Below are 12951 nucleotides of genomic sequence, written 5' to 3'. Positions count from 1 at the left end.
TTTGAATTTGATATAATGCTGCCATAAAGTATCAACAAGTTAAATTTAATTAATTAATTTTCAGCAACCCATTACTCTGTGATAACGTAAATTTTTTAAGTAATGAAGTATAATTTGCAATTGATTGTGTTGCGATTTTATCAGAAGTTCGTTGCCTAGATGTTAAGGGTCGATGACAAGATTGTAAAGGACGAAGCAACAGCTAAACAGGGTAGGGTTGAATAGACGAGGTCGACAGTTTTTACAATTTTTATTACAAAAAATAAAGTTTTCAAGTTGAAAAAAAAAGACATTTCCATATATTACAATTATTTACAACTCTCATAAGTGTGAATCCACTACTAAATGGCCATTACAACGAAGATTCGGCCGCCATGCGGTCGGATTGGAAAACTAAGTCCCTGAAGGGAGTAATCTTCACAAAAATGAACACATTGCAACTAATTCCTTTGCAAAAAGGGTCCCATTATAAGAACTAACACGTCTAACGCAATAACTACCTAGTCAATACAAATACGAAACGGATGCACCTCGATAAATCTAACTTAAGCACATATCTTACAACTATTAACTGGCTCTATCAGAGGAGTGTTGCAATCATCTTACCTTACCGAGTCGTGCTGTGGGAAAGAATGTTTGTCCAAGGGGGTTCTGACCCCCTTCACAACTTGGTGACGCCAAGATGCGCGGACTCGTTTATTGCGCATCTGTGTTATCTTTATGAATTAAAAACGACGAATCTATGTTGCAATCAAGGGCCGATTCAATTTCTAGGCATTCTCCCGGATTTACTATAATTTCGGCGTTTTCGCCTTGGGCAGTTCTTTTGTTTCTTATACTGAATACATCGGATAAAAATATAATTCATTATTTACAGAAAGGTTAATTTTTATTAGTTTAATTCATTCTCTTCTCCTCTGATCAATTTGGTTCACCACAACCTTTTAGTTGCATTCGTTATTTTTGTTACTCACGTAGCCACATCAACCCATTGACGTTCTTCTTCTTGCTAAATAACCTGACGTTGTGGAAGGTTTGTCGTTAAAAAGGGGATCCTATCGTTTTCGAGAGGTTGAATCGCAGATTTCTAATTTTTAAGAACTTAGTGTAATCATAAGGGGGAATTAAGGCGAGATAACAACTTTTTCAGTCGAATTGACTTACGTGTAGACATTCCCACCTGGTTCAAGGTGCGGAATTCAACTTGGCTTGCGAGGTGCAACGAGGGAAACCTCTTTCTAAGTCACCTCGCCCTCTAAGCTCTGCAATACTGTCAAGTATAACCCTCATAAATTTTATTTGTTCTTTTACTTCTTTTGAAGCAAGTACAGTAACGTTAATAACACCACTGCCTAACAAATGAAGGTTGTAGGAAGACAATCGCCCCTTCTCACAATTTCTCATTACTACCCTTTTGGCAATCTTTTAATCTCTTCCTTGATCTAGTGACTGATCGAGGCCTTTGTTCCAGATACTGCCTTTTGGAGACCCAACCCTTACCAGAGGTGTAGATGAGCCAGTGAAGGAAATTGATCCAAAAGAGAAAGTGGCTGGGCCAGCAGCACATGGTCACCATGTGGCCAGTGACCTGACACCTGGTTCGAGCATCACAGAAAATGAACTGCCAAGCAAATAGACACCGCCATCTAGCAGGAGGAGAAAAGCAGTCTGCCAGGGCCTTAAAAATGTTGCACGGGCAGCGCTTGCTGAGAACTCAAAGAGATCTGCCTGGTAGCAGAATCCGAACACTTGTCCTTTGACCCGCTCCCTTAGACCCTAACCCTTTCTCCATGTGTCTTAGTTTTCTTTGAAGTGCAAGTCCCTGTAAACTCTTGCCCTCTCTGTTGGCGCCAAAGACGAGGACCCCTTGTCTCCGACTAAAAGGTACTGTGCTATAAGTGAGGCTTTTGAATCAGTCCCAAATCTTTTTATTCTTCTGCTCTATTTATTTTCGTTTCCGAAGTGCAATTCTGACAGTGAGTAAATTTTCTAAATTCATAAGTGTGTAGCCTACCATTGTTGAGAAACGAGTTGCTCTGGCACATTACATGCAACCCCTCGATTCTCTTTAATTGCGCTACCTTGTTTTTATAAATAACTGAATGCGTTCTCGATCGCAGGAGTTACCAACTATGGATTAACTGTTCATCCCGTGCTTGTGCAGAGGTCTTAACCACTGCACCTCACTCTACGGTATCCATTGAAGTGGATTTACCATTTAATTTGCTGTAAATTTAGTTGATCGACAGGATCACTTAAATTTAGTGATTTTAAGTGGCCTAAGTGTTTATCTGCAATTTTGTCTGTTGAAGTAAGGCCTTCAACTATCTCTATTTGTGTCTTAGTTGAATCAATACTTCAGTCAGATTCAAAGTTTTATGGTACGTTTTTGTATACTCCTCCAGTGTAAAATCTAACATTGGTTCCCTTACCCAGGAGTAAAGCCTGGGTCGCACATTGGCGATTTCAGACCGCGACTGTCGCGAAAAATTAGTGCATGATGTTGGATCCGAGACTTATCTTCCGCCCCTCCATCTTTTCCCTGCTTATAACATAAGACGATTTGTCAAGTATAAGGCAGATTGGTGGCTGCAGTGAAATGGTTCCTTTTTTGTGTAACTATGTTTATTAGTCATCACCTCCCGTCCCTCACAGCTCAATCACTAAATTTTTTATATTTTATAAATTATATGAAAAATGGAGGGCTAATCGATCGGAATAATTTTTGTTATTGATTAATGAACCTTAGAGCAAGTGTTTATTGCTGGATTAATGAATTATTATTCCAATTTAAGTGATTTTTGTGCGTTTTTTGAGTGGTCACGAGGCCACGTTCAATTCATCTAAATTTGGGGTGCTGTGCTACCCAATTAATGTATCACTGCTTTGTTTCACTGTTAACAGTGGTAAATTGTAGTTTTGTAATAAAATTGTTAAAATCCTTCGTGTTTACCTTTCGAGTTGCCTTGTATACAGGCTGGAACCTGTCCATCATTAAGGTAGGGCCATCAGCCCATAACATCGTGCACAAACTAGTGAAAGTTGCTATAACATTCGCGACCGCGACTTTCGTAAAGGCTGGGTTTGGTGATCAATCTCCTATAGTCGTGGGGCTTGGGTTCAACAAAAAAATAAAAAGTCAGCTAATATCGACTCTATGACGACTTCTGCAATGAACCATTACGACATTATTGCACAAGTTGAGATGAGATTAGGTATTTACGTAGTTGTACGCGCAAGTCACCGATGATTTAGGCCATACCCACATTTAACGGTTTTACAGAACAGCGAGTTCAGTGAAGTGATGACGATTTTTGATGATTTATTTGTGATTTAGTTACATAATATTCCGACTCACGTAACGGGATTGTACTCAGGCCATATATATATATATATATATATATATATATATATATATATATATATATATATAATATATATATATATATATATATATTACCGAGGTTCCAACCTCGGTAATCTTAAAAGGTTTTTGGTAGCGATGAGCGTGCAGCAGGCACTGGGTGACATCTGTTTTTTTTTTTTCTCTCTCTCTCTCTCTCTCTTCAACAACCCCGCCCACTCCCCCCCCCTCTCTCTCTCTCTCTCTCTCTCTCTCTCTCTCTATTACCTAAGGCAATTATATCAGACTCGTGAACTACAAAAATACATTTATTAAGAGCAAAGCATTAGCTAAATAAAGCAGGTTCTTAACAAAATGATTAAATGAAAGGTTGAATTCAAAATCCAAATAACTCAGATAACCCTGGGGAATTAACCAAATAACTAACATTAGTTTAGTCATAAAACTAGGCATAGTCACAGCAGTCTAGTTACACCACGGAACATCAGTTAAGTTCGCATTTCTAAATATGTCACCATATCAGTTCCCCTTTGTCTCAGAACCGCCTATAAAAAGACAGGAGAACACATCGATAAGCAAAAGATCATAAATTAAAATCAAAAGGTCAAATGAAATTGAACATCTTCGAAACAAATATTCAAAATACAGTCAAGCCACACCTTTGGCTAAAGAATAAGTATGCTTACCCTTTCAACACAGATTTCACACACTTCACCAAAAATACTATTGAAGGGGCCATCTTGCCCCTTTGCCAATTCTGTAGCGATCTCCCATGTTGGCTAACTTACTCACTAATTATGTAGGGAAAAAGCTTGCACGCATGCAAGCACGAACTAACACCCCAAGACACTCCCAAATAAGGGTCGCCACTAAATTCGTCACAAGTTCATGACATCATTACACAGATCATTGTTCATGCCCAAGAAACAGCCTCAAACCAGATTCATAAAGCATAACTGCATCCGCCCGTGCATAGAAACAGGACGTGGTCTATTCTGCTTAGGCAGCAACTTTGACATCGCGCCACCCTAGGAAGATGCGCCAGCATTTGCGAAGCTGAGCTGTCTTGTCACTTAGGACCACTGTTTCCATGGAGAAGCTAAATTGGTGATCTCTACATTCTAAAAATGTCACTCCCCATTGCGTCCTCTTAATGAAAGAAAATATACAAATCGCATTCACAAGTATCTTAATTATAATTGTCAATTACCCCTTATTGCAGATGCTCAGCCACCAAAAAAAAAAGCTAGCACCTGCCTAGCCATAGCTCATACAAAACAGCTTATTTGTATAAAAAACACATTGGCTGGCTCAAAAAACATCAAAAATAAAAAATAACTGCACGTCTTTGGCAGCACAATGTATATCATATAAGATAAATTTGAATAGCCTGTATCCGGGCTATAACAACAGTTGACTGTAGAGACATTGTCTCATCTTGAATTTTCGACGCTCCCATGTGTGTGTATGGTCTGCAGCTGTACAGACTAGTGAGACACGCTGTAGAAAAACGTCTCCCAGTGGAAGACAACTGACGATTCCATATTCCAAAAGCGCCGTAAAACCTCGTAGACTCGTAGATTCTTTTGCATGTAGGCAACATACATTTCTGTAGTAGCTGAAGGACATCTTGCTGGCATAGGGGAACGATGTTTATGGTGTTTCAGTATGTCAGTCATGTCATCGGTCAATTAAAGAAGAATTAACCGTAGACATACATCTGTCAAATAATGACCTCAAAATTCTAGGAAATACTAACTGAACGTTTTCCAATTAACACCACTAATATAACCACTGAACTAATTTCTAACTAAAACTTGTGAAGTAACTTCATAAGATCGCTAAATCATAAATCACTATTAATTATATACGTATATAAAAGACCAACTATAACCCCGTAAAGAAAATATAAAATTCTCCAATAAATAAAAAAAAAAGACTCACCAACCCCATACAAAAATTAGCACAAACCACCCCATACTAGCGTCATGAGAAATCACAAAAACTCTACGGACTACTGTCCTTACATTTTAAACTCACCATTACTGACATGTATAAAAAAGAAAAATGAGCCCGAAAAAAGAAAAAAAAAACGTAATAAAACCAGCCCTAAATTATCACTAAAAATGTTCTCTCAAGCTATGATATTTCATTAACCCACAAAACCAGTAAGAACCCTTTTACTGTTTATATAATTAACCTCCATGACATAATGCCAAACACCCCTTCTATCTAACTCACATACCCCAAAAAAGTGTATCTCCTGTCTAAAATAGAAATGCTATTTAAAGCTTAACCCCAATTACGACAAATCTCGTAAGAAAAGAAAAATATATAAAAAATAATAGCAACAATAATAAGTGAACTTTCCCCATTACAAAGCGTACACAGAGAAAAAAAATACATATATATAATCCAACTCTTTCCCTCATAAATGCAGTATGTATCGTTACGGAATTTGCTACCACAACAATCTCATCGACCGGAAACGACCGGAAACAACCCCCTTACATAGTACATATCCGTGGAATGCCATGATCCACATCTCCAAAAATAGTGCAAATCTCAGAGTAATCAACTCCAAAGGAAAAAAATCAGCAACCGGACTCATAACAGCATTATCAGCAAAAATCCACCTGTGAACACCTCATGTGCTCGAACTGCACTATAGATTTGTCTAGTCAGACTTGCAACCTCAGAAACCATTATTCTCCAAATATTGTATACTAACACTATATAACCACATTTCACAAACTTATCTCCAGGATATCACCAAAGGTGCCCGAAAAAATTGTCCTTAAACATAACTCCCCCATGATACTACCCCAAGTATATAAAACCACATTACCACCTATTCGGGATCTAAACCACAATTCAACAACTATATACCGCCAAATATAACCACTGGTGAATATAAAAATACAACACCTCGATTAACCATAATGCAGTAGTGCCACCCGCCTAAGAGCCACAACACCAAAAGGAACCACAGATCACCACCAAATATCATAACCACAAAAAAATCCACCACCAAAAATTATAGCTACAAAAGAAAAACTCAGCCCTCTCCCCCCTCAAAAAAAATCTTCAGTAATAATATAAAAAACACCCACATATACCATATTAATAATAATACCACCCAGGCAATAAAAATATTCCGCTCCATTTCACTAATAACCACATGTGGAACAAAAACCAAGTATCCAAAAAATATCATTACACCTCCAAGCAGGGTAATCAAAAAATAAAAAAAGAAACCCTGTCCCCGAAAAATGCACTCAAAGCATCTAGCTGATACACCCAAAAATATTGCCACTTATCTTCTCTCACAAAGGTTTCCATTTGCAGCAAAACAACTGCAAAAATATCTGAATCCAAAACAGCTGACTAGAACTTAGCTCTTAACAACACAGGCCTAAACTTTGGACCATCTCCAACAAAACAAAATACCACATGGCCAAAATATTATACCTCCAATTCTCCTCATAATCGGACTCTAAAAACTGTGCCAGTAAAATAACCTCGAAAAGCATTTCTAAGGAGCTCAATGTTACAGTCAAAAACTATAAACTCTCTGTTGAGGATAACTGCTGAGAAGGGCAAAAACTTGGCAAAACATTGCCGAGGAATTCTAGGAAAAATCATCAGTGTGCCATGACTCATTACAACAAAACTACAAATCCGAAGTGTCTAAACAAAGGCTTCCCCATATTCACTTCGGCACAGGCCACCAGAAACTTAATCAAGTTTCCTATCTCTGGCAAACTTGCCACAAACACAACAAGGGTATTGTGCAAGAGGCCAACAATTTCCGGAACATAAATATCCAGGAAAATAATGTAGTCCATTATTTACACATTCAAAAATGCAAAAACTCTCCTAAATCTCTTTGCAGCAACAAACGGCTGAAATTATAAATGCATTCCCGAACAACGATTTCAATTCATGAACTGAGATATTAATAAATCTGCACAAACTGTTCTGAGAGAAAAATAAATTCAAATTCGCTCGTGATAAAAAAACTTACGTCAGCGATGGCTAATGTCTAAAAGGGGAAAAGAAAACCCAATGGCACCATGACACCTGTAACATCTGACTCACGTAGAATTCAAGCAATTGTCTACTGAACCCATAAAAAAGGAAAACTAGGGCTATCACAAAAAAAAAAAAAAAAAAAAACACCCGGGCAAAAGAAGACCAGTAGGTTTCCTCACTTCCTCAATTTGACTTTTACCATAGTCATTGAAATGGGCATTAACACAATATCCTCCGATAAAACACCTTTATATTTGTGGTTAGTACCTCCCATCCCATAATCCCATAGGCATCACCATCCTTAGTTCTCATTACATCAACCCCATTGTTAGTATCAGTACCACCAATATTAGTATCAGTATCACCATCCATAAATCATTGGGACATTCACCAAAATTATTACCACTGTAAACTCCAATAGAATCACTGTAAATATCTCCCTTATCACCAGTATGGGCTTTAATATTACCACTCCCCATAACCCAGTATCATCACCATTAGCATCAACAAACACTTCCCATTTTTCAAATAACCTCCGTATCCTCAGTTCTAATCACGTCTTCTACCGTTGTGTAAACTATAGGTCTGGGCTCTGGGAGTCCCCCACGAGATCACAATGGCACGCACTAATCACCTGTACTCTATTTGTTGACCAGGCTTCCAAAAATTTCACCGATCCCTTTGCCCTCTAGGAAGATCATGGGTGCAGTCAAAATCTGATCTCGAAGTTATAAAAAATCTCTAAAACAGTTTAAGGCATGCTCCAAAGCGTAAGGAAAACTAGCACCATATTCATTTCATATTCATTTTCTCTTTACGCAAAAGAAAGAAAAAAAAATCGTTCTAAAAGAAACTCTACATGCATATCACATCATCTCTTAGCGGCTGACAGCTGATTTCAAGAACATGGCATTGAACTTTTCTTTTCAAGGCCAAACGGAGGAGACAAGAGAGAAGAAAAAAAGAAAAAAGAAAAGGACTTACCCCCTCAACCCCGGTACAAAGAAAAAAAAAGGACCCTCCCTTAGGCACTACCACTTGGTTGCTCAGCAAAAAAATGCGCTGAGTGCATATGCATGAGAGGCACTGTCCCCAAAGCAATCTAAGCACCTCGAGAACTGAGCCGCATGTATGATACCTTTATATACATACGTATGTATAAAAAAAGAAAAAAAATGTGTCGCCGTTAAACACGTGCTCAGAAACTTATCCCATTCCGCTTCTTTGGGAAAAAAAAGTGGTAATCTGCAGTGTTTCTTTAACTCCAAAAATGATTCACACATGAAGTTAGAAAGAAAAAAAAACACAAGGGCATAAAAAGAATGATACACTCACGCCATCAAAGAAAGAACACCATATTGCCGATTTGCGCGCATGTAAAAACACACTAATACACACACAATTGTGTGTGTAATCACGATCCAGCACTCAAACAAGAAAACACTTAGTAAACACATGTACTCACAGATTCAACTGAGTGACACATCGCTTGAAGGCGTCTCGCAGCAGACAAAAAATGCTGACCCTAATTGAATTTCTCTACTCAGTACCAGATCAACGGCTCACCAATTCCTACCAACTGTCACCTAGCATTTGAAATCCTAACTCATTTTTACAACCAGTCTCTCTCAAAACAGCCTTTTTAAGTTGCCATTGATCTCACAAAAGGCACAATAACGGTCCCTACACTGCTTGCCACCACATCTATTACCGAGGTTCCAACCTTGGTAATCTTAAAAGGTTTTGGTAGCGATGAGCATGCAGCAAGCACTGGGTGACATCCGTTTTTTTTTTTTTCTCTCTCTCTCTCTTCAACAAACTCTCTCTCTCTCTCTCTCTCTACAACACCCCTCTCTCTTTCTTTACCAAAGGCAATTAAATCAGACTCGTGAACTACAAAAATACATTTATTAAGAGCAAAGCATTAGCTAAATAAATCAGGTTCTTAACAAAATGATTAAATGAAAGGTTGAATTCAAAATCCAAATAACTCAGATAACCCTGGGGAATTAACCAAATAACTAACATTAGTTTAGTCATAAAACTAGGCATAGTCACAGCAGTCAAGTAACACCACGGAACATCAGTTAAGTTCCCGTGCATAGAAACAGGACGTGGTCTGTTCTGCTTAGGCAGCGACTTCGACAACGCGCTACCCTAGGAAGATGCGCCAGCATTTTGCGAAGCTGAGCTGTTTTGTCACTTAGGACCACTGTTTCCATGGAGAAGCTAAATTGATGATCGCTACATTCTAAAAATGTCACTCCCCATCGCGTCCTCTTAATGAAAGAGAGATACAAATCGCATTCACAACAGTGTCTTAATTATATTGTCAATTACTCCTTATTGCATATATATATATATATATATATATATATATATATATATATATATATATATATAAAAGGAGATAAGAAAAATCAACGGCATTGTTAACTATCTCCCGTGACTCACTATGTCAAACAATTATCTGCTGAACTCATAAAAAAAAGAAAAACAAAAATAATGTGTTGTTAGTTCCTCCCAAATTCAAAAAAAAAAAACACCACCACCCTTGATAGCATTACAGCACCCAAGTATTAGTAAATAAAAAAATATCAGTATCAGAAATATCATTATCAGCAAAACCACCAAAAATTGCTATCATCAAAATCACTAGTATCAGTATAAAAAAAACATCACCAATGTTAATGCTTGTCCATTCTCCAAAAATTCAGCACAAAATTCAGCAAAAGTTCAGCAGGATTCAACACAATTCACCAAGATTCAGTCAGATTCATCAAAATTCAGCAAAACTCATCACTCATGAATCACTGAAATATTCTCCAAAGTCATAAAAATTCAACAAATAATTAACACAAGATTTCTCCCATAATTCATTGCATTAATTTTCCATAAATAATTATCTGTAATAATTATAAAATAATCTCCCATGAAATATCTCAAATCTCTCGTAAAACAAGTCCCAAGTAATGATTATTATACTTAAGTAACCCTCCCGTAAAATATCTCATACAATAACAATTAATAATAATAATAATAATAATTCTCCACAGCAATAATTCTCTTGCAAAGATCTCAAGTAAGGTGCAATTCAAATAGCATACACCAGTATTGCCGAACCCCATGGTATCAATCAGCACCATTGCCACACCCAAAATCGACACAGATGCAACACCAATCATCGGCCTTTTAAAGTAATCCCTCCAACACAATAAAAAATAATAATAATCTGTGTATCCCCATTATATTTGTGTCTTCCAAGGAATAAGGAGAACATACACCACATCTCATGCATGTCATTTACTTTTCTCCTCATTCACGAGAAAGAAAATCTCTTTTTATTTCCTTTTTTCTTCATCCAAGAGAAAGAAAATCTCTTTTCTAAAAAAACCCCTACGGGAATCTCACGTCATCAACTAATCAATCAGCTGATGTCTTGGCATTCATTGTCAAGGCCAGATTCGTCTTCCAACACCCCGACAAGGAGAAAAAAAAATAGTAGTTCACCCCCACTGAGAAAAAAAAGTTTCTCCCCCCCACTGAGCATTGAAACACCCCTCAGTCAAGCGATAGAACACCCCCCTTGAACAGTGTCTGAGTAACCTCTAGGTATACCAGTAGTAGTACCCTTGCAATACCCCCCGAGGCAGGCCATACTCCCCTTGCAATATCCCCTTAGGCAGGCAGTACCCGCCATGCAATGCCTCCCTGCGCCGGTTAGCAGAAATGTGCTGAGCCCGTAAAATTGAGTGGCTGCTTTGTCTCCAAGAAAATGCAATACAAGCACAGTTCTCATGCATGAAAAACATCTTTATACACCCTTATGTTAAACAAAGACGAATGCGTCTATTCTAAACATGCGCCAATAATGAAAAACACGTTGCTTTCTGCAACAATGGGGAAAGAAAAAATAATTTGACATCTTAAACCAGTCCTATTACACCGAATAATCTCAAAAAAGCCCCAGGATTAAAAAAAAACCTTTTACACTTCCATCTTCAGAATGAGAGGAAACCCCGGATTCTGCACAATTATAAACACGCGAATCTCGTCGGTACAACTTTAACGCGCTCGGCGAGAAGGCACCTGACAATCACTCACACACAAACCAGACTGAGTCACTCACTCCTTGGAGGGTCTCGGTACGGGCAAATTTGATGACTAATACAGTTTCTTTCCTCAGCCCTACACCCTCACGGATGGATATTTCTCTACCCCTTTCACCTAGCAACTGAAATCTAACCCATTTAATAATTTTCCACAATCCCCTCTACATTTAACTGGTCACCTATCTCTTCATTAGCGTACCTAGGCATAAAAAAACCTTTTACACCGCTTGTTACCCGCTGCCACCACATCAGTAACCCTAAAAAACCACCACATCTGTTAACGGGATATTAATCTTGTTATTTATTTGGTAAACGTGTAACTCCGAGCGTCAGGCAAACCAACACACAAATCTCTCTCTCTCTCTCTCTCTCTCTCCAAGCAACCAATGGCTCGCAACTTTTCTTTCTCTCTCTCTCTCTCTCTCTCCAAGCGATACCTCTCTCTCTCTCTCGATCTCTTTCTACTTCTTTCTCTCCATTCTAACAGATAATCAAATGAGAGAGTTGCATTACAAAAATACATTTATTTAACAACAAAAGATAATGATCCAAGTCTTACTGACTAACTTAATTCAGTTAAAACCCCCAACATTAAAATGTATAAAACAGTAATGGTCACACCAAATGTCTATTCTCCCATCGGGACCCTCTCGATCACCCCCTTGCCACAACCCATTGTTCTCGCCAGAACCCATTGTTCTGCCAGAATCGTCTGTTTCAAAGACACGAGAAACACACTCGTAAGTACACATAAGTTTAACAACAAAGTCAAAGATTAGATATTCTTATAAATGTCAAACAGACAACAAGCCACCCATTTGGCTAAAATAGTTCAAGACTCACCCATGCAGCCGGAATATTTCACTCACTAAATATAAATCAACTTTTGCAGAGCTCCCCCTGGCATCTTGCCTTTCTCTGACAGACGTCTCTATCCAAGTCCCCCATAGACTTGGCTAGGGGTACATTAAGAATAGAAGAGGCGCACACGCACATACGAATGCACACTTCGACAATGCCTCATATTATTGGTCGCAACTAGTTTCCCAAAGGCACTTTGAAAATAGCCCATGAACTCGTGAACATTGACTCGTCTAACTATGCAGTTTCATATCACGCCACCCACAGAAATCATTTATCAGCTTTTCTCGGGTCGTTGCTTCGGCTCTGTTCTCCACATTCCAAAAAGGTCACAGCGAACATATTGGTAATATATCATTAATTATAACCCTAGGATATATATATATATATATATATATTATATATATATATTTTATATATATATATATATATATATATATATATGTATATATATATATATATATATATATATATATATATATATCTAAAGCTAACTAAATCAATATTTTCCAATTATCTCCTATAGATTCAGAGCGTTTCAGAACTTCCATAAATCCTCTTCATGATCGTATCGAGTCC

At 37.9% G+C, this 12951-nt stretch overlaps 1 long non-coding RNA gene across 1 annotated transcript in view; it reads right to left on the bottom strand.

Moving 5' to 3' along the window:
- The window catches only part of LOC135224992 (uncharacterized), a 60191-nt gene extending 59487 nt beyond the window's left edge, over window positions 1-704 (bottom strand). Inside the window, exon 1 of the long non-coding RNA XR_010316862.1 lies at window positions 607-704. This is a non-coding gene — a long non-coding RNA (uncharacterized LOC135224992). The remainder of the gene's footprint in view (window positions 1-606) is intronic.
- Between the last annotated feature and the right edge of the window lie 12247 nt (window positions 705-12951).

Source organism: Macrobrachium nipponense, chromosome 12, assembly GCF_015104395.2.
Source record: "Macrobrachium nipponense isolate FS-2020 chromosome 12, ASM1510439v2, whole genome shotgun sequence".
Lineage (NCBI taxonomy): Eukaryota > Metazoa > Arthropoda > Malacostraca > Decapoda > Palaemonidae > Macrobrachium > Macrobrachium nipponense.
Note: the sequence above shows the minus strand (reverse complement) of the source record. Positions and strands in the feature narration are given on the sequence as shown.